Source organism: Mixophyes fleayi, chromosome 3 (genome assembly GCF_038048845.1).
Source record: "Mixophyes fleayi isolate aMixFle1 chromosome 3, aMixFle1.hap1, whole genome shotgun sequence".
Lineage (NCBI taxonomy): Eukaryota > Metazoa > Chordata > Amphibia > Anura > Limnodynastidae > Mixophyes > Mixophyes fleayi.
Genome location: NC_134404.1, coordinates 126437092 through 126455764, shown reverse-complemented (window position 1 = coordinate 126455764; position 18673 = coordinate 126437092). Strand labels below are relative to the sequence as shown.

Sequence of the window (18673 nt, the reverse complement as noted above, 5' to 3'; positions counted from 1 at the left end):
AAAATATCACATCAAGGTATAGCCTACTAACACATTAATACCACCCTTTTTATTGATTTCAACTTCTATATATTTTTTCTAAGATTCTGCTCAGTTTAGCTTCATTATGACTTTAATTAGTCATGGAATTGAGGAGATATTGGGGGCCTGTTTCATCAAGGCACATATCTGATGATTTTGTGCGTATCGCACGCAATATCATGAACAGGGCCATATGCAACTAAACGCACCAACTTTCACTGCATCTACATGTGCAAAAAACACTTACTACAGCCTACGATTTTGGGGAGGGAATGGGGCGTTCGCCCGTAGCCAATGTACAGTAAGGGTACGCCAAACTCGAGCGCACACAGCCACGTCCGAATCAAGCTCTGGGCATGTCAAAGTTACTTGTTTTTCTGTTGTATCTCTTGCTTCAGCTACAGGGCTAGTCTAAGTAGTACTAGTGATGACAGTCTCATATGCATGCTATAACATGTGTTTGCAATCAGGAGCAACTGTAAAAATGTATTTTATGTTCAGTAGACATTAAGATCACTCTAATAAATGTATTTCAAAAACATTTTTTTTGTTTTTTTAACTGTTTTGTCATTAATGCTTATATTATTAACAGGTGACTTTAATTATTTTTTTTTTTCTGTGCGTTCTTTTGCGAATGTATATTCCACATAGGCATTGGATGTATCCTGCAGTGTCTTGTGTAGTAGAACAGAGCAGACCAACACCCAAATTCCTACACACATGAACCAATTGGAATAGCAGTATTATTCTGCTGTACAATAATAAAGATATAATTGTAACAGGATTGATTGGTAAAATGAGATTATATATAAAAGGATAATTGGATGTACAGATGTGACAAAACGAGTTTGATAACACCGTAGCCAGTCTGTTTCTCGTTTCTCAAAAAATGTGATTTATAATATGTACTTTCTATAGCCCTTGCTTTTGTTCTCCAGCTCCACAGAATACCACTGCAGTGTCTAATACATGTAGATAAGGGGACATTGTAACTCATTGAAAATATGTATATTGTGTATTGTATATTGATGATGTGGCAGTGAGGTTGTTATTCATTCTCATTAAAGTGAAGCCGGGTGGGTTATGGGTAAAAATAAGGTAGCGTCCAGGATACAGGTGAGGGGGCTGGAGCTGCATTCATTCTCGCCCCTCCTTCTTCTACAGGAAGCATGGAACAGCTGGGAACCCTGTGACATCACAAAGTAGTGTAAGGGGTTAATTTTAGGAGGGGCTGACTGATACCCTATCTTTAGAGGTGGGGGAAGCCAATTAGTATCCATTTAATTTAATTGGAATCACAGGGTGCCCAATTAAGCACATTTTCTCTCCTTTCTCATTGTGTATATTGAAAACTTGATGTGTGGGAACACCATCCGATGATAAAATAACAGATGAGATAATTCTCTGAAATAGAAATCAAGAATCGGAATAGTGATAACCTGGCGTGGTAGATTTTTTTTTTTGTAACGATACCCAAATTTATCAACGGACATATTTTCAAATCCATTCCTTGTTGAATTCGGGAGTACGTGGAGACGATTTACGTGCGGTTTTAAGCAAAAGTACATTGTGCTCAGTGTGCGTCCCTTGATGAATCAGGCCCTGGGACTGTATTTATTGCATGTGGAACATTTGAGTGTTTGAAGTTTTTACATTGCAAAAGTGTTCCCACAAATGCGCTTTCCACACTTATCACCAAATAGGTCCTCCATGTTATAGTTGCAGTAGCTAAACACAAATATCTTACTACAGTCTGATATGAGACTTTGAAAACACAACAGTAACTATCAATAGTTATAAATACTGTATACATGCCCCCCCCCCCCCAAAAAAAACCCAGGTTTCGCAGCTATGCTCTTGTGCATTAATTTAGTCTCTGTATGTTACATTTAGAGACGTTGCTATAGAGGAAACTACAGTCATTTCTAAAACAGGTTGCAGAGCAGGGACAGTACAGAATGTTCTGTGTGCACAGATACAGAGTCTCTACATTATCTATCAATTATCTCTGTGTGATTTCATCTCTCCTTCATTCACCTGTCAAAAACGAAACAGAGGAGAGATGGCAATTATTAATGTCCATGTACCCATAGCCAAAGGCAGAAATCAGCTTACTGGTGGATGATGACCAAAGAAATGTGAACAGTATTAGAGAGACTGCATGACAGGACATATTTGAATAGTGTAGGATATAGTTATATGTGTATAGTAGGTGAATAAATTGCAACTAATTGTCCAAAGAACTAGGCAGGTGCAACTAAATAATTTCATGGAAAATTGAACACAGCAGATTATATTTAAGACTGCTTTAAGACATAAACTGCATACAGTTGATTCCCTTTGTTGCTGCACCAAACTTCTCTTACCGTTAATCTGAACACTCTAAACCTTATATGATCAATAACAACACTGAAATCTTTGATTTTGGCAAAAAACAGGTTACAGTTCATTAATTAATGAATAAATGGTGGCGGCGAGAGCAATTGCAAGTCAGCTAACGACTAAAAGCATAACCAAACAGTGTATGGCCACAGGCACTAACCTCTGATCACAGGTCAACGCCCTTTATAATTGGCCAGAGCTTAATCTGGTGTCATCACAGGAATCTGAAGTCAATTAACATGCAATCTGCAATAGTCAGTGATAATTTTGTCAAGGAGCTGATGTTGCACTGAATGACTGGCCCATTCCAGGAGCCTCCCAGTTAGAATTTAGTAATTTTTGCATCTGGGGCTGGATCCTAAGGCAGCAGAAAATTTTAGGCTGATCCAGCACTTATCATACCTGGCAGGGGTATCGGTTACCGATGCGCTGGACAGGATAAGTGTTCGGTCCAATATCAATACTTTGTCAGGGCTGTAAAAATGGTCAAAAAGCATGGAAAAGGGGCCCTCATGGCAAAATTAGACATACAGTCTGCCTTTCAAATGTGGACAGCTTTAGGTTGATGGGTTTTCAATTTGATGGATATTATTTCATAGACAAGGGTTTGCCTATGACCTGTTCAGTATCGGGTGCATTCTTCAAAGCCTTTATCTTATTATAGCAGTGGTATTTTTGAATCAAGCACAGGATGCAAATAAGCGGTGCAAGATTTTTTGGTGGCAGGGCTAACAGAGTCGGATCAGTGTAAGAATTGGTCACGTGAGTTGGAGACTGTGCTTAAGTATTTTGAGTAGTGGAGCTGTAGGATCAGCCCGGTCAGGCATTAATAGGGTGAGAAATAAAGTGAAACCTGTTTATTACCTCCCGTAGGCGGACGCACGCCTGGTCCCAGCTTCAACGGTTGGGCCAATAGTGGCGGCGTGCCAGGTTTATTGGAGGGTGATTTATGCCAAGGGGGCTGGTCTCCGGGGGGCGTTGTTGCGGTGCCTACATGGAAGTAGGCAGAACACGCCCTATTTTTCCAGATGGAACTTGAAAAGGTGGTAATATTTTTCTAGAGAGAACACCAGGCAGTATCGCCCTGGGTAGACGGCCATATGTCTGGTTCCAGCTTGCGAAAATCTTGGTTCAATTGTGCAGGTTTTTATAGGAGTGACGGGGTGCACATTTAAGTACTTGTACTTGATATGTTTAACAATATGCAGGAGGTCGCTTTGGAGGTTGTTGTTACAGGAGATCATAGCGGTGGGGGGCTTCGGTCCCCATGGACAGGGTCATGAGGACCTTGCTTGGCGGGAAAGCGGCGAGCAAGGCATAGGAAGTGGGGGCCAGCAGGGCCGGGCAGTATCACCCAGGGAAGACGGACGCACGCCTGGGTTCCAGCTTCAATGGTTGGGCCAATACTGGCGGTGTGCCTGGTTTATTGGAGGGTGATTTATGCCAAGGGGGCTGGTCTCCGGAGGGCGTTGTTGCGGTGCCTACATGGAAGTAGGCAGAGCACGCCCTATTTTTCCAGATGGCACTGGAAAAGGTGGTAATATTATTCTAGAAAGAACACCAGGCAATATCGCCCTGGGTAGACGGCCATATGCCTGGTTCCAGCTTCAATGGTTGGGCCAATACCAGCGGCGTGCCAGGTTTCAGCAATTGGAGGGTGATTAATGCCAAGGGGCTGGTCTCAAGAGGACATTGTTGCGGTGCCTACATGTTAGTAGGCAGAACACGCCCCATTTTTCCAGATGGAACTAGAAAAGGTGATATATTTTATAAGCCTTGCACGCCGCTTGTCTGCCAAGTTTGGAAGTGTTTAATAAAGCTGTGACCAAAATAATTTTGCCAAATACTTGTCTCAGAGTCTTTCGTTATTAGCTCACTGCGTGGGACGCCGGTTAGTCGACCTATATCCCTTAATCTGGTGTCATCATGACTACTCCCCCTCTTGGCTCACAAAGACATGCCCACACAAAGCAGGTCCAGGGGTCCCCCACACAGAGGGACCAAGAGCCAGGGTGATTCGAAGGGGGTAGTGACATGTGAAGGGTCACTCTGTAGACCATATTGCAACTTACAGTCAGTACGCTATGCCCGGCTGGCTGGTGGGTACGGGAAACCAATACCGTAGGACCCTCACGAATACACGGGTGTTTAACACAGTCACATGTGGGCAGACTCTGGTGCAGTTCTGTGGTGTGATGCAGTGCAATAAAATATTAGGCGCCTGGCCATCTCAGTTCAAAACAGAATAAAACTTTATTGAACTCCTCTTTTGCTCCACCACAAAAGAGCATAATAATTGCAGGTAAAGGTAATATGACCACTTTAACTCCTCCAGCACACACTTTGCAGCAGTAGAATATTTCTGACAATTCACGCACCCAATATTGTAGGAACAGTCATTACACAGCATCAGCAGAGCCAATTATATACACAGGCAGACGGCAGAGGCTCTTGCACTATGCTTATGGGCACCATCCCCTACGTCGGGAACTCTCCTTTTCATCATCATCATCATCTATTTATTTATATAGCGCCACTAATTCTGCAGCGCTGTACAGAGAACTCATTCACATCAGTCCCTGCCCCATTGAAGTTTACAATCTAAATCCCCTAAGATACACACACACAGACCGAGAGAGACTAAGGGCAGTTTAATAGCTGCCAATTAACCTACCAGTATGTTTTTGGAGTGTGGGAGGAAACCGGAGCACCCGGAGGTAACCCACGCAAACACGGGGAGAACATACAAACTCCACACAGATAAGACCATGGTCAGGAATCGAACTCAAGACCCCAGTGCTGTGAGGCAGGAGTGCTAACCACTAAGCCACCATGCTGCCCAACTTTTCAGCTTGTAGCCACACTGCTTTCATGCAGTGACTCCCCCTCAAGCATGGGGGAGCTTTCCAAGGAGGCTCCTACTGCTGCTGTACAGAGTAATTCCCCATTATCCAAGGACCTCCACTCATCTCTCTGCTGAAGCTGCATTTAACTATTTGGGGAACACTTTCAGATTATTTTATAGTTGTTGCACATCCCAGTTGTCAGGGATTTCTGCATCACCCCATTATAGTCACACACTGACTCACAGAACTCACCTGACGACAGGGTCCAACTGTACTGTTACCCATGGCACTTTCCTTCCTGCTTAGGACTCATGAATCGATCTATCAGGACATCTGGCCATGAACTCTCTCCCTGGGTGCGGACAGTCATGGGGACTCTATCCAGGGGCTCTCTTTTCCCCCCTGCTGTCGTACAAATGTGCTCCCGTGGCAGCTACCACTCACTCACCCCTATCCAGGGTGTCTGGCTGCCATCCAGTGGCGGATCCAGGGGGGGGCGATCGGGGCATTCGCCCCCCCTAGCAGCAAAAAGCTAGGTCCCAGCCGCCGATCAAAACGGGAGGGGCGGGGCTAAGCGCGAGCAGGGGGCGGGGCTAAATATGGGCCAGCCAATCAGAGTGGTCCCAGCCGGCGATCACAAAGGGAGGGGGCGGGGCCAATCACAGACGGAAGGCCGGGTTTAACGCGAGCCAGCCAATCAGAGCAAAGGAGGGGCGTGATTATGCAAAATCGCCCCCCCTAAACATAAAGTCTAGATCCGCCCCTGCTGCCATCCATCTATGCCTTTCTCTTTCAGGCACAATTTTTCATCAGCTTTTCCTCCAAAGGCTCTACCTTTCTGCATGCCTTTGTATTTGTAGTGGGGGACTCTCCCCCTCTTGTCCAGTCATACCAGTGCTTCATCACTGCATGCACTCTCTCTGCATTGGTGCATCTTCCCTAATGGTGGGGATGCCCTCTGCAGGCCTGTTCCTCACTTTTGGGCTCTCTTACTGCCCTTAATAACCCCTCACTGAGGTCTGTCAGTGTCACCTCGAGGCCCCCCCCCTTACCTTTACAGCCCTTACAGTGCTCTTTCATCTGGGGGCACTGTCCCCTTACAGGGATCCAGAATGCCATGGCCCCCCTCATTTGACAGGGACCGGGGACCTGGGACCACCACGCCCCCATCGGTCATTGGCCATGCCCCATCGATGCTGCGACCACTTACATCATCAGGGGCGAGGCTTATCGGCAGCCCTTCTTACAGACATGCAGCCAATAAGTGATAGCACCGTGTGAATTGACCACTGACTGCAAGAGCTCTACTGCCAACTGTGCCTCCTGTGTTATAGGAAATGGAAATATAGTTAAACAACATATATCATTACAGCTAGGACGGGGGGATTAATACAGCAAAGAGGGCCAGCAATCATGTGGGAAGAGAATATATGGGCAATTCTAGGCCCCACCCCATCGCATACTATAGACTGGAAGATATCAGCAGACTTAATCCCTAAATAGGTAAGTGCATGACTTGTGACAAACAGATGCGTTTACGTGCGTTTGGCTTAAGGCCTCACCTGTCAGAGGACAAATATGTTTGCAATGGACTATGCAAGACAAAAAAGCAGCTATCTTGCAGAAAATTAGACACACAGGTGGGTTGAAATAAAATTATTTTTTAACCCCTCTAATCCAGGCGGTAGTATGAGTGATAATCCCAATCACGAGTGTCAGCACTGTGTGATGCATTATCACTGTGATTTAAGCAACCAATATACTGTAATTGTGCTGTGCTTCTATGTCTGTGTAGCCTACACGTGCAGGGGAACCTATAACTAAAAATACCAATTGCAACTTCAGAAGAAGAGGACTGAGTTAAGTCTGTTTGATTGGTAAGAGGATCTCCAGAGGTAGGAGCCTGACGGTATGCAATAACACCAGACAACTACATAGTGTAACAATTTATTATATGATTTATCAATTACTTCTCTCTTTGCATGACATCTCTTTGCGTAGCACTATTACTAGTTTCTCAGTTTTTAGCTTTTTGGTGCTGGAGGTCAGGGGCAGATTGGTCATAGGCCTTACCGGTAATTTCCCCAGCGGCCTAATGAGGCTGTCCGTAGGCCGCCTGATCGGTTTTTTCAATACATTTTTTTTTGTGTGTGTGTTGGGATTCGCTTCATCTGGGAAACTCAACACAGTGCTAAATTAGGGGCTGAGCACCAGAGGCTCATGCCCCGGGCCCCTCTCTTTCAGGTGATCCCTCCCTGGACCAATGAAGTCAGCCGCAGGACAGCATGGTGTAGTTGGTGACTGGACCCTTCCCTGGGAGCAGTCACCTTCCTTCTAGTGGTGGCGGATCCATCCCTTCCTCCCCCTATGTGTTGCATCACCCTATCCCATAAGAAACAGATGTCACATGGGACACACACCATGTGACACGTGCCGTCCCATGTGTGCAGAGAAGCAAGTATGGCTGGAGCAAAGTAAGTGTGAGGGCAAGGAGGCTTATGTCATGAAATGTGTGTGATGGCAGGGGGGCTTATGCCAATATAATGTGTGTGTGTGAGGGCAGGGGCTTATGTCAATGTAATGTGACCCCCCCAGATCAGGGATGCCAGGCCATGGGATAGCGTGATGTAGTTGGTGACTGGCCCCTTCCCTGGGAGCAGCCACCTTCCTTCTAGTGGCTTCCTTGGGGTTGCCTTGTTTTATCCCATAAGAAAAAGATGTTACATGGGACGCGCACCATGTGAAATGTGCCATCCCATGTGTGTAGAGAAGCAAGTGTGATTGGAACAAGGTGAGCGTGAGGGCAAGGGGGATTATGTCAATGTGTTGTGTGTGAGGGCAGGGGAGCTTATGTCAATGTAATGTGTGTGTGTGTGTGTGTGTGTGTGTGTGTGTGTAAAGACAGAGGGCTTATGGCAATGTAATGTGTGTGTGTGAGTGTGAAAGCAGGGGGCTTATGGCAATGTTTTGTGTGTGTGTGTGAGTGTGTGTAAAGCAGAGGGGTTATAGCAATGTAATGTGTGTGTGTGTGTGTGTGTAGACAGGGGGACTTATGACAATGCGATGTGCGTGTGTGAAGTGGTGGAGGTCATTATTCCGACAGTGTAAATGTCGGCAATTAACCTGCCATCACTAAAATGTTGGCAGGCTAAATGCCGACACTTGCATTGTGTAGACAAGTGGACAATGTCATCAGTGTGTTTGGCGACATTCACAATGTCGCCAATCACAATGCCGACATTAAAAGACTAATGCCAGTGGGTCCGGTGGCTATACCCTAGACCTGGCGGCATTGGTATTTTAATGTTGGCATTGTGAATGTCGCCAATCACATTGACGACACTGTCCACCTGTCTACACAATGTAAATGTCGGCAGGTTAAGTGACAACATTTACACTGTCGGAATTATGTACCCTACCCATGTGAAGGCAGGGAGGCTTATGGTAATGTAATGTGGGTGTGAGGTAGGTGGTGGCTACTTAATGGGTGCTATTTTATTTGTGGGGTGATGGTGGGGAAATTTAATTTAAAAGTGGGCCTATTAATTAAAGATTTGGTGGTTCAGGGGCTATTAATTGAATGTGGGGTGAGTTAGGGGAGAATGAGCTCTATTTATTAAATGTGAATATGAATTATTTCTTGCAAGTGATGATAGTGGGAAATAGATAAATTTATTAAACGTAGATGCTGTTAATTTATTGCCAGGGTGGGGGACGGTCTCTACTGTAATATGGGTGGAAGGTAGGCTATAAATTTAATGGTGGACTGCAGGTCAGAACTAATTGTTTAATTTTGCTATTAAATTATTTGTGGGGTAATGGTGGTGCTATTTAATTTAATAGGGGAGCCGATTAATTTAAGGTGAGGTGTAGAGACCTTTAAATTAATGCTGGGGCAGTTTGGGGCTATTATTTAAATGTGGGGCTGAGTTTGGGAAGGGGCTGAGTTTGGGAAGGAGCAGGGCCGCCGAGATGAGGGGGGGGCGGGGTCCGTCACGCTCGTTGGTGGGGGGAGCTGGAACAAAAAAATAATAAAATAAAAAATAATACTCACGTGACCGTGGCGCCGCGTTCCTTCTTCCTCTTTGCTCCATTCACACTGACTGTTGGGCGTGACATCATCAAGTCACGCCTGTCAGTCAGTGAGGAGCGCCAGACAAGACCAAGCCAGAAGAAAGAAGAGATGACTGAAGAGAAGAGAAGAAAAGAAAGAAGCTGACAAAAGGTAAGTAAAGAAACGGAGAGGCAAGGGGAGGAAAACAGAAAGGGACAGTGCTATTAAGAGGAGGGAGTAAAAAAACAGGGGAGAGAGGCTGAGATTAAAAAAAAAGGGGAGAGAAGCACCGATTAAAAAAAAAAAGGGAGAGAAGCACTAATTAAAAAAAAGGGGAGAGAAGCACTGATTAAAAAAAAGGGGAGCAAAGCACTGATTAAAAAAAAAATGGGAGAGATGCACAGATTAAAAAAAAAGGGGAGAGGAAGAGAGTGAAAAAGAAGGGGCAGAGAGGCTGAGAGTTAAAAAAAAAAAAGGGGGAGAGAGGCACAGAGTGAATAAAAAGGGGGGAAAGCAGCATGGAGGACGCAGTGTGAGCATAAGGGGGCACAGTGTAGTTGTGATGAAGGGGCACAGTATTGTGTGTGTGATGGCACAGGGGGCTTGTAGTGTGTGTGAGGTAGGTGGTGGCTAATTAATTGGTGCTATTTTGTTTGTAGGGTGATGGTGAGGCAATTTAATAGTGGGGACTATTAATTTAAGATGGGGTGGTTTGGGGGCTATTGAATGTGGGGGTGAGTGTAAGGAGAACGATGTATATTTATTAAAAGTGACTATGAGTTATTTAATGGCAGTGATGATTGCGGGAAATAGGTATTGCTGTTTGCAGGAAGGGAATAGGTTTATTTATTAAATGTGAATACTATTATTTTAATGTTGGGGCTGGAGGAAGGCCTAATTATTAATCGTGGGTGCTATTGATTTAACGCCGGGGCTGGCTGTAATTTTCTAAATGTAGCCATTTTTTTTTCCAAATAGGCCCTTCAACATTCCAGGATCCGGACAAGCCGCAACAAAAGAAACCAGCAGCCACAGGTGAAGCAAGTGAGAAGAACAGGTAAGAGAGAGCAGCACAGTGTGTGAAATGTTGTGATTCTAGTAGGGACAATACCAATTTTTGGTGAGTGTTGTGCCCAATGTAAGGTGCAGGCCAAGACTGAACTGTTTGTGCACACACTGTATTCTTTCTATACTACACTAGATGGTGGTAGATGTCCTGAAAGTCAGGAGTGCTTGGACATATGTGTCACAACTTGAGTATTTGCTTACTGGTTTTGGCACTACTCACCAAAGAGGCGCGGAGTCTAACGTGTTCCAGGTATTCACCAGTAACCCCCGCAAGGGAGTATGGTCTTAGCTGCAGGAGACACGCAGGTCGCGGTCCTCAGAGGGAGCAACCAGTGAAGCGGTAAGATGAAAACGGTGTCTGGCAGCCGAGTCAGAAACGAGAGAATCAGGATATGCCACAGGGAAAATCCAAAGCCGTAGTTAGGAGTAGCCGGGTCCGGGGTCAGAAGCGCAGGAGAGGATAGTCAACAAGCCGGGTTCAGTACACAGGGATATCAGAAGTAGAATGGTCAGCAAGCCGAGTTCAGTACACAGGGATATCAGAAGTAGAATGGTCAGCAACAATCCGGGTAATTCACAGAGAAGAAGGAGGACACAGGAACGCTGGAGCTAGGTGGGACCTATTACTCTGGCACTCTCCTAGTGCCAGAGTGATCCTTAAATAGTGCTGCCTTCAATTAGCGGCGGTGGTGACGCTGAACACCACCGCTGGATTTACTGGAGAGCGTTTTATTGCCTAGCAACGGAACATGACCGCCGACCCGGAAGTGTGCTCGGTTGCCTAGCGCTCAGCGGCAGTAGCAGGAGTCCATCCCTGTGCGACGGACACAGCACGGGGACGGCGCCTGACAATATGTGATGCTCCAGCGAATTGAGAGCCTAGTGATTTTGATGTTAGTCACGCCCCAATGGTGCATTAGCCACGTCCCCAAATGCATGACCACACCTCCGATAATTTTTTTTGCATGCTCGACTATAAGGGGGGGCCCATGAATTTGTTGTACCAGGGCCCTGAATTCCTCTTGGCAGCCCTGGGAAGGAGGGCTATTTATTATATGTGAATATGAATTATTTAATGCCAGGATGGTTGTGGGGAGTGGTTATATTTACTAAACATATATTTATTAACAAAAATGCTAATAATTTATTGCTGGAGCTGTTTGGAGGGAGAGAAATAGGTAAATGTATTAATTGGAAAATATTAACTATGTCATGACTGGTTGGAGGGAAATAGGGCCTCAACATTCCAGCATCCAGACAAGCGACAACTGAGCAAAGGACACCAGCAACCACAGGTAGGGAAAGTGACAAAAACAGGTAGGAGAGAGCAGGACAGTCTGTCAAGTGTATTTTTCAATATTGTCAGTTTCTCTGTACTATGTTGTTAATATGGAGTGCTATGCTCCGTCTCCAATCTTGGTAGTGATGTCCCCAGTGATCTACAGAAGACAGGAAGTGGGGCAGCCTCCAGCCGTCCACATCGCTCTACTGAGCATGCACAGACAGGTTGTTCGGCTCTCAGCTGTTCTTCCAATGACTGTTGAACTGTAAAGATGTATTTAACTGGAGCTGCATCCTTTTTGTGTAAAACTTATTAATAAATAGATATATAAAGTGGACAGAGGCACAAAATATATATGAGCAACCTGTTCTCTGACATTGCCCACAATATAAGCTTACAGTCTGCATATATTAATCTACAATAGTGTTAATTACATTAACTGCATAAGTTTGTCATACTGCATTTCTGTTGCAGTCAGTATCAACTGTGAGCAAATGAATATACATATATCATCTATTACAACAAATTCTGAAATTAAACCAACAAATTGGTTAAGTCTAAAAGCGTCTTGTGGTTTAGCATTTACCACCAATGCCGCTGACACCTATTACATATAGCAGCATAAGTGCCCTGATAATAGTTTTCTAACAATAGTTAGTATATAAACACGAATATGTATATTGTGATTATATTTTCTGCTACTGGTTTACTACTGCTAAATTTAGTTGCTCATTTTGTCCTACTTTCTATGTATTAGTCAAAGTGTACCCAACACTCATACACAGAGGAGGCAGCCATCATGTAGGTGAACCAATAATCATACCTCCCACTGTCCCGATTTCAGTGGAACAGTCCTGATTTAGGGCTCTGTCCAGTCCAGGGACGGGGCAGCATGGTGGCTTAGTGGTTAGCACTTCTGCCTCACAGCGCTGGGGTCATGAGTTCAATTCTCGAACATGGCCTTATCTGTGTGGGCTTTGTATGTTCTCCCCGTGTTTGCGTGAGAATTTAGACTGTAAGCTCCAATGGGGCAGGGACTGATGTGAGTGAGTTCTCTGTACAGCGCTGCGGAATAAATGGTGATGATGATGTTTGTCCCATGGGTGGGAATGTTGGGGAAGGAGGGTAGGTAATAAACAGTCTAGCACTTTACAGCCCTCTGGTGGCATAGTCAAGTTTGTACTATTTCCGCCTCCTTTTGTGTTTTTTCCTGCCTACAGTTGATTTGGTTCCGCCCATGAGGCCACTTTCAAAAAAAATTCCAGGGCCACTTTCAGTTCCCAACTTGCCCCTGCTCAAGGTCATTGACACCATCATGAGCAGAGGTATAGTTGCTGATACAAGGGAAAAATTGTCCATTCAGAAACCCAGACCCCACCCACCACTTAGAGACCACTAATGTTAACAACCAATTGTTAGTAGTTAACATCTTACACTATATGTAAATAAACAACATGTTGTGACTCAATAGAACTTGTTATTTAGAGTAAAACATTTTTAGTTATAAAAAGTTCTTGTTGCAGGCTTATTGCTTATTTTTAATTGTTCCCTGAGGAGCAAACACATGAATTCTGGAGTGGAGAAGTCTATTTAACTTGTGCCTCTGCAATACCTGTTCTGTTTTCACCATTTCACGATAACAACAACACAGTAACAAAAGTTAAGAAAAGTTTTATTCTGTGAAACAAGCATTTTTTAAAGAATTAAGGTTTTTAAAAGTATATATTTTTTTAACCTTTTTTTTTTCTTTTTAGTGGAACTGAAAACCCAAATCTGGGTGTCCATTTCCACTGCTCATGAACACATCTGCAAATTCTGACTGGGCAAATCGTTAAATTATCACTTTCTGTTAAGGGCAAGTATTGCTGAGAAAACCAAGTATTTGCTCCAGCAAAAGTATTTTGATAAATTGTGGTGATAAGTGATTTTTTTTTATCACTGCAATAAGCGTAAGGGTCCTATTGATAAATTCATTCTGTCATTCCTTCCCAGAGCAAAAGTGGAGGATATGCTTTTCTGATATGGGCTGTAACCTATCCAGTTTTACATAATATATTAAACTAATAGGTGTCATTGAATTTATTTCTGAAAAACAGTTACACATTAGTATTTTTGAGGGAGGCTAAGTCACTGGTATAGGGTTTAAAATTGTGAAAGGGGTAATCTTCTGTACTTATTCATCATATTTTATAAGTGGGACTGCATTTTTATGTAAATGTTTTATTGGAGCAATAAACATCTTAATAAACAACAATAAAATACAACATTACTATTATTACTATTTAGTGCATCAGGTCATGCTACATATTTGTAGATATTTATCCTCAACACTAAGATATAGGGGCAGATTCAATTGTTTGCGATGTTCCAAAGAACATCATGGACGCGCTTTTTTAACACTACTGAAAAAGTAACGCTCATGAGCATTACTTCTGTAAAAGAATCTGCGCAATAGTTTGAGGATTGAATTCCCCCCGTAATGTATGTAGGTTCAGGTGTGGCCATATTTGGTTTTAAGCATTACCTTATTGAGGAGCCAGCAGTAAATTAAATTTTAGGGCAGATACTAGTATTAAATTAATATTAATATTATTTATAGTAGAATTGTATCATCAAAACTGACATCTTTCCCTCCTCCTTTTCTTAGGTGTGTTCATGTACCACCAGCAAGATCAAAGGATCTTAGAGAAAATTGTGCATCTCATACCATATAGAGGCGGTTCCCAAACTGTGCGCCGCGGCTCCCAGGGGTGCCGCAGCGCTGTCACTGGGGTGCCGCGTGCCAGACATAAAAAAAAACAAAGAACACATAAACTTACCAATCCGCCGGGCGCCGGGACCCAGCAACCTCCTCTCTCCCGTAGCTGTCACTGAATATCGACGTCAGTAACAAGCTGCTGCTGGAGAGAGGAGGCTGCTGGGTCCCGGCGCCCCACGGATTGGTAAGTTTATGTGTTCTTTGTTTTTTTTTATGTCTGGCACGCGGAACCCCAGTGACAGCGCTGCGGCACCCCCTGGGAGCCGCGGCGCACAGTTTGGGAACCGCCTCTATATGGTATGAGATGCACAACTTTCTGTAAGATCCTTTGATTTATTTATGTCTGGCGTAGGGCAGAGGAGAGAGAGGGAGAGTGACAGTGGGGCAGACAGCGGGGCACAGGAGAGTGACAGCGGGGCACAGGAGAGTGACAGCGGGGCAGAGGAGAGTGACAGCGGGGCACAGGAGAGTGACAGCGGGGCAGACAGCGGGGCACAGGAGAGTGACAGCGGGGCACAGGAGAGTGACAGCGGGGCAGACAGCGGGGCACAGGAGAGTGACAGCGGGGCAGACAGAGGGGCACAGGAGAGTGACAGCGGGGCACAGGAGAGTGACAGCAGGGCACAGGAGAGTGACAGCGTGGTACAGGAGAGTGACAGAGGGGCACAGGAGAGTGACAGCGTGGCACAGGAGAGTGACAGAGGGGCATAGGAGAGTGACAGCGGGGCACAGGAGAGTGACAGCGGGGCAGGCAGAGGGGCACAGGAGAGTGACAGCGGGGCACAGGAGAGTGACAGTGGGGCAGACAGAGGGGCACAGGAGAGTGACAGCAGGGCACAGGAGAGTGACAGCGGGGCAGACAGAGGGGCACAGGAGAGTGACAGCGGGCACAGGAGAGTGACAGCGGGGCAGACAGAGGGGATCAGGAGAGTGACAGCGGGGCACAGGAGAGTGACAGCGGGGCAGACAGAGGGGCAGAGGAGAGTGACAGAGGGGCAGACAGAGGGGCAGAGGAGAGTGACAGCGGGGCAGTGGAGGGGGACACAGCGTGAGAGGGGCAGTGGAGGGGGACACAGCGTGAGAGGGACAGAGGGCAGAGGGGGGGGGACAGCGTGACAGAGGGTAGAGGAGGGAACAGCGTGACAGAGGGCAGAGGAGGGGGACAGCGTGAGAGGGCAGAGGAGGGGGACAGCGTGAGAGGACAGAGGAGGGGACAGCGTGAGAGAGAGCAGAGGAGGGGGGACATCGTGAGAGAGGGCAGAGGAGGGGGACATCATGAGAGAGGGCAGAGGAGGGGGGACAGGGTGTCGGGGCAGTGTGAGAGGGGGCAGTGTGTCTGGATGCAGAGGGGGCAGTGTGTCTGGATGCAGAGGGGGCAGTGTGTCTGGATGCAGAGGGGGCAGAGTGTCTGGATGCAGAGTGTCTGGATGCAGAGGGGGCAGAGTGTCTGGATGCAGAGGGGGCAGTGTGTCTGGATGCAGAGGGGGCATTTTTGCATACAACTAAATAAGTATTTCTGTCCTGACCTAAATACTTATTATAATTTTTTGACCCAACTACTTCTAAAACAGGACTGCTCAATAATTATTTTGGAGGGGTGCCTTGAAAAAATTTGGAGACTCTAAGGGTGCCGCGAACTGAAAAAGTTTGGGAACCACTGCCATATAGTGTTTTTGAAACAGTGATGTATTTGTGAAAGTGGTGGACTACACAAACCATCAATAAAACTTCCACAAATATCAAAATGTTTCTTTGTGTTTTTGCATTAATGCCTTTAGCCATTCTATCCGAAACACCCAAAAATTTATTTTTTAATAAATTCAGGTTCATTAGCTGTTCCTGTTTCCATTCTTGTAAGATACATTTCCTTGTCACTGATGTTATTATTAATAACAGATTTTTACTACTTTTGGTTAACCTTAAAGAAGGATCTACTATTCCCAATACTGCTGATTCAGGAGAAAGTAGAAATGTAACAAATGGGGAAAGGCATAAAGCTGGATCTGTGTCCAGAAATGTAAGAAGGGTTTGTTTTTTTCCAAATTTAAGAAGCGTAGTCAATCAATATACTTTTCCTTAATAAACACATTTAATAACAAATAAAACATGGTAAAAACATATTAAAAACTACACATAATAGAAAAATCAATGACATGTGTATCAATGATCACACTTTATGTATATCAGTCAATATTTCACATCTCCTCTTTTCTCATACAAAATAGGAGGCAGAGTAGTTGGTAAAGTGCTGCTGCTTATAATAAACCGTTGGTCACAAACTGTATGATAAAAGTAGATAATCAAAACAACTTATAATACCGTATATCGAGGAAATAAACTTGCACACACTAGAAAAAATACATATGTCCACCTTTAAGCCAGCCTGTTCGGGGTTAACGGAGTCTGTGTCAGTGACCGTGTTAAACATACCACCAACTGTAGACAATCGATATCTTTCCCCTCCAGTAATCAAATTCCGTCTTCTTTATGGTAGTATTCAATTTTATGGGCTTTTCCTCTGAGTGTGTTCCTTGACAACCACACTTTGGACATGTACTAGTATAAGACAGACACATAGTTACGTTGAGAAGATAAATAACCTATATGGTAAATATTCAACAACATAACCCTTTATGAGCTCGCTGTTAACGTTGAGCATGAGTGCAATAGGGTTTCAAAGATTTGTTCTAAGGTTATTTCTGGGAAGATATCCAACCAATGAGAGAGACCAGTCTTTATTATGGTACAGTCAATTAATCGCAAAAGATGTTTATAATGCGTGGAAATAGCTCTACCCTGTCTCAATAGCCTAGATAGCAATGACCAGTCAGAAGGAGAGAGAAATCTGGTTATTGATTTGGTATAATTTATAGCCTGGTGTAAACTGTAAAGCAAACATTTGAGACACAGGAATTGCATAGTTTTCAATACTTTGGGCTATATTTAAAAAAATTTTGCTCCCCCAAGGTCTACTTAAGTTTGTAAGTTGGTGATACCTTTTCCAGTCGATGAACTGAAGTGGTATGAGGCCTTGCCTGTATGAAATTCTGAGTTCTTCATTAGAGGTACAAAAAACACAAGTGATAAATATTAGGGTTATTTGTTTTGGAAACTGTTTTCCATGTTGAACATGACAACATCAATAAAGGGTTATCTAAGACATCTTATGACAGAATACTAAGCATTCAACATGCTACCAAAATTCTTATCCATTCTCTCATCATCCCCCCGTCTTGACTACTGCAACCTCCTGCTATCTGGTATTCCCGACAACCATATATCCACACTTCAATCCATCCTAAATGCTGCTGCTAGACTGATCTTCCTCTCTCACAACTTCATGTCTGCTGCACCACTATGCAAATCCCTACACTGGTTCCCTGTGTCCTCCAGAATCCAAATCAAATTACTCAGCCTTACCTACAGAGCCCTTAACAACATTACTCCGGCATACATCTCAAATCTCATAGATCTACCTCTGACCTGCACCTGGTCTTGTCTCTGGTGACCACCTCTCACTAGCACCTACAAGACTTCTCCCGTTCTGCTCCCCACTAATGGAATTCCCCACCACACCCAATCAGGCCTTCCCACAGCCTTCAAATCTTTAGACTCTCTCTGAAAATCCATATATTTTTTAAAGCTTGCCTCATCCCGATGATACTATTCACACTAATTCACCCTCACAACCGTCCCAGTCTCCAGTCCGAGCCACACGCGTTCCTCTTGTGTCAGCTGTGCCCCCTTCCACTTAGAATTTAATCTCTCTAATAAATAGGGTTCTCCAACCCATTGTTTTCATGTCTGCATTTATTTTGCCTGACTTGTATGTGGGTTTTGGGTATGTCCTGTTTTCCCTACTGTATGGCTCTGTGGAGCACTGTGGTGCCTTACAAATCTATGATAACAATAATAATAAGCAACACGTCTAAACCTAAGTTAAACTGTAATAATGACAGGAGACAGCATTGACGTTTGAGTGTGGTTGAGGTGCTATATATATATATATATATCTTATAATTTGGGAGAACATGTGTCCAAAATCGCAAAATTAAAATATTCTTTGTAAATTAATCCATAAAACAAGATTGGAGACCGTCTCAGCGTTGAGGCTTAATAGCATTTCCACAGCGGAATGAAAGTTCCTTTGGAAAGCCAATTTAATAGTTACTATGGCTGTTCCTACACCTTTAACAGAGTGTGGACCATGTGTGAAGCCTAATTGTTGGGTAGTAGGAAGGTTGGGTAAAAATTGGCTGTAA

The 18673-nt window shown here is 44.5% G+C and overlaps 2 long non-coding RNA genes across 2 annotated transcripts in view; one reads left to right on the top strand and one right to left on the bottom strand.

Moving 5' to 3' along the window:
- LOC142142770 (uncharacterized) overlaps positions 1 to 18673 on the top strand; it is a 508920-nt gene that overhangs the window by 19325 nt on the left and 470922 nt on the right. The window lies entirely within an intron of this gene.
- The window catches only part of LOC142143992 (uncharacterized), a 51298-nt gene continuing 49225 nt past the window's right edge, over positions 16601 to 18673 (bottom strand). The window contains exon 4 of the long non-coding RNA XR_012689624.1: positions 16601 to 16967. This is a non-coding gene — a long non-coding RNA (uncharacterized LOC142143992). The remainder of the gene's footprint in view (positions 16968 to 18673) is intronic.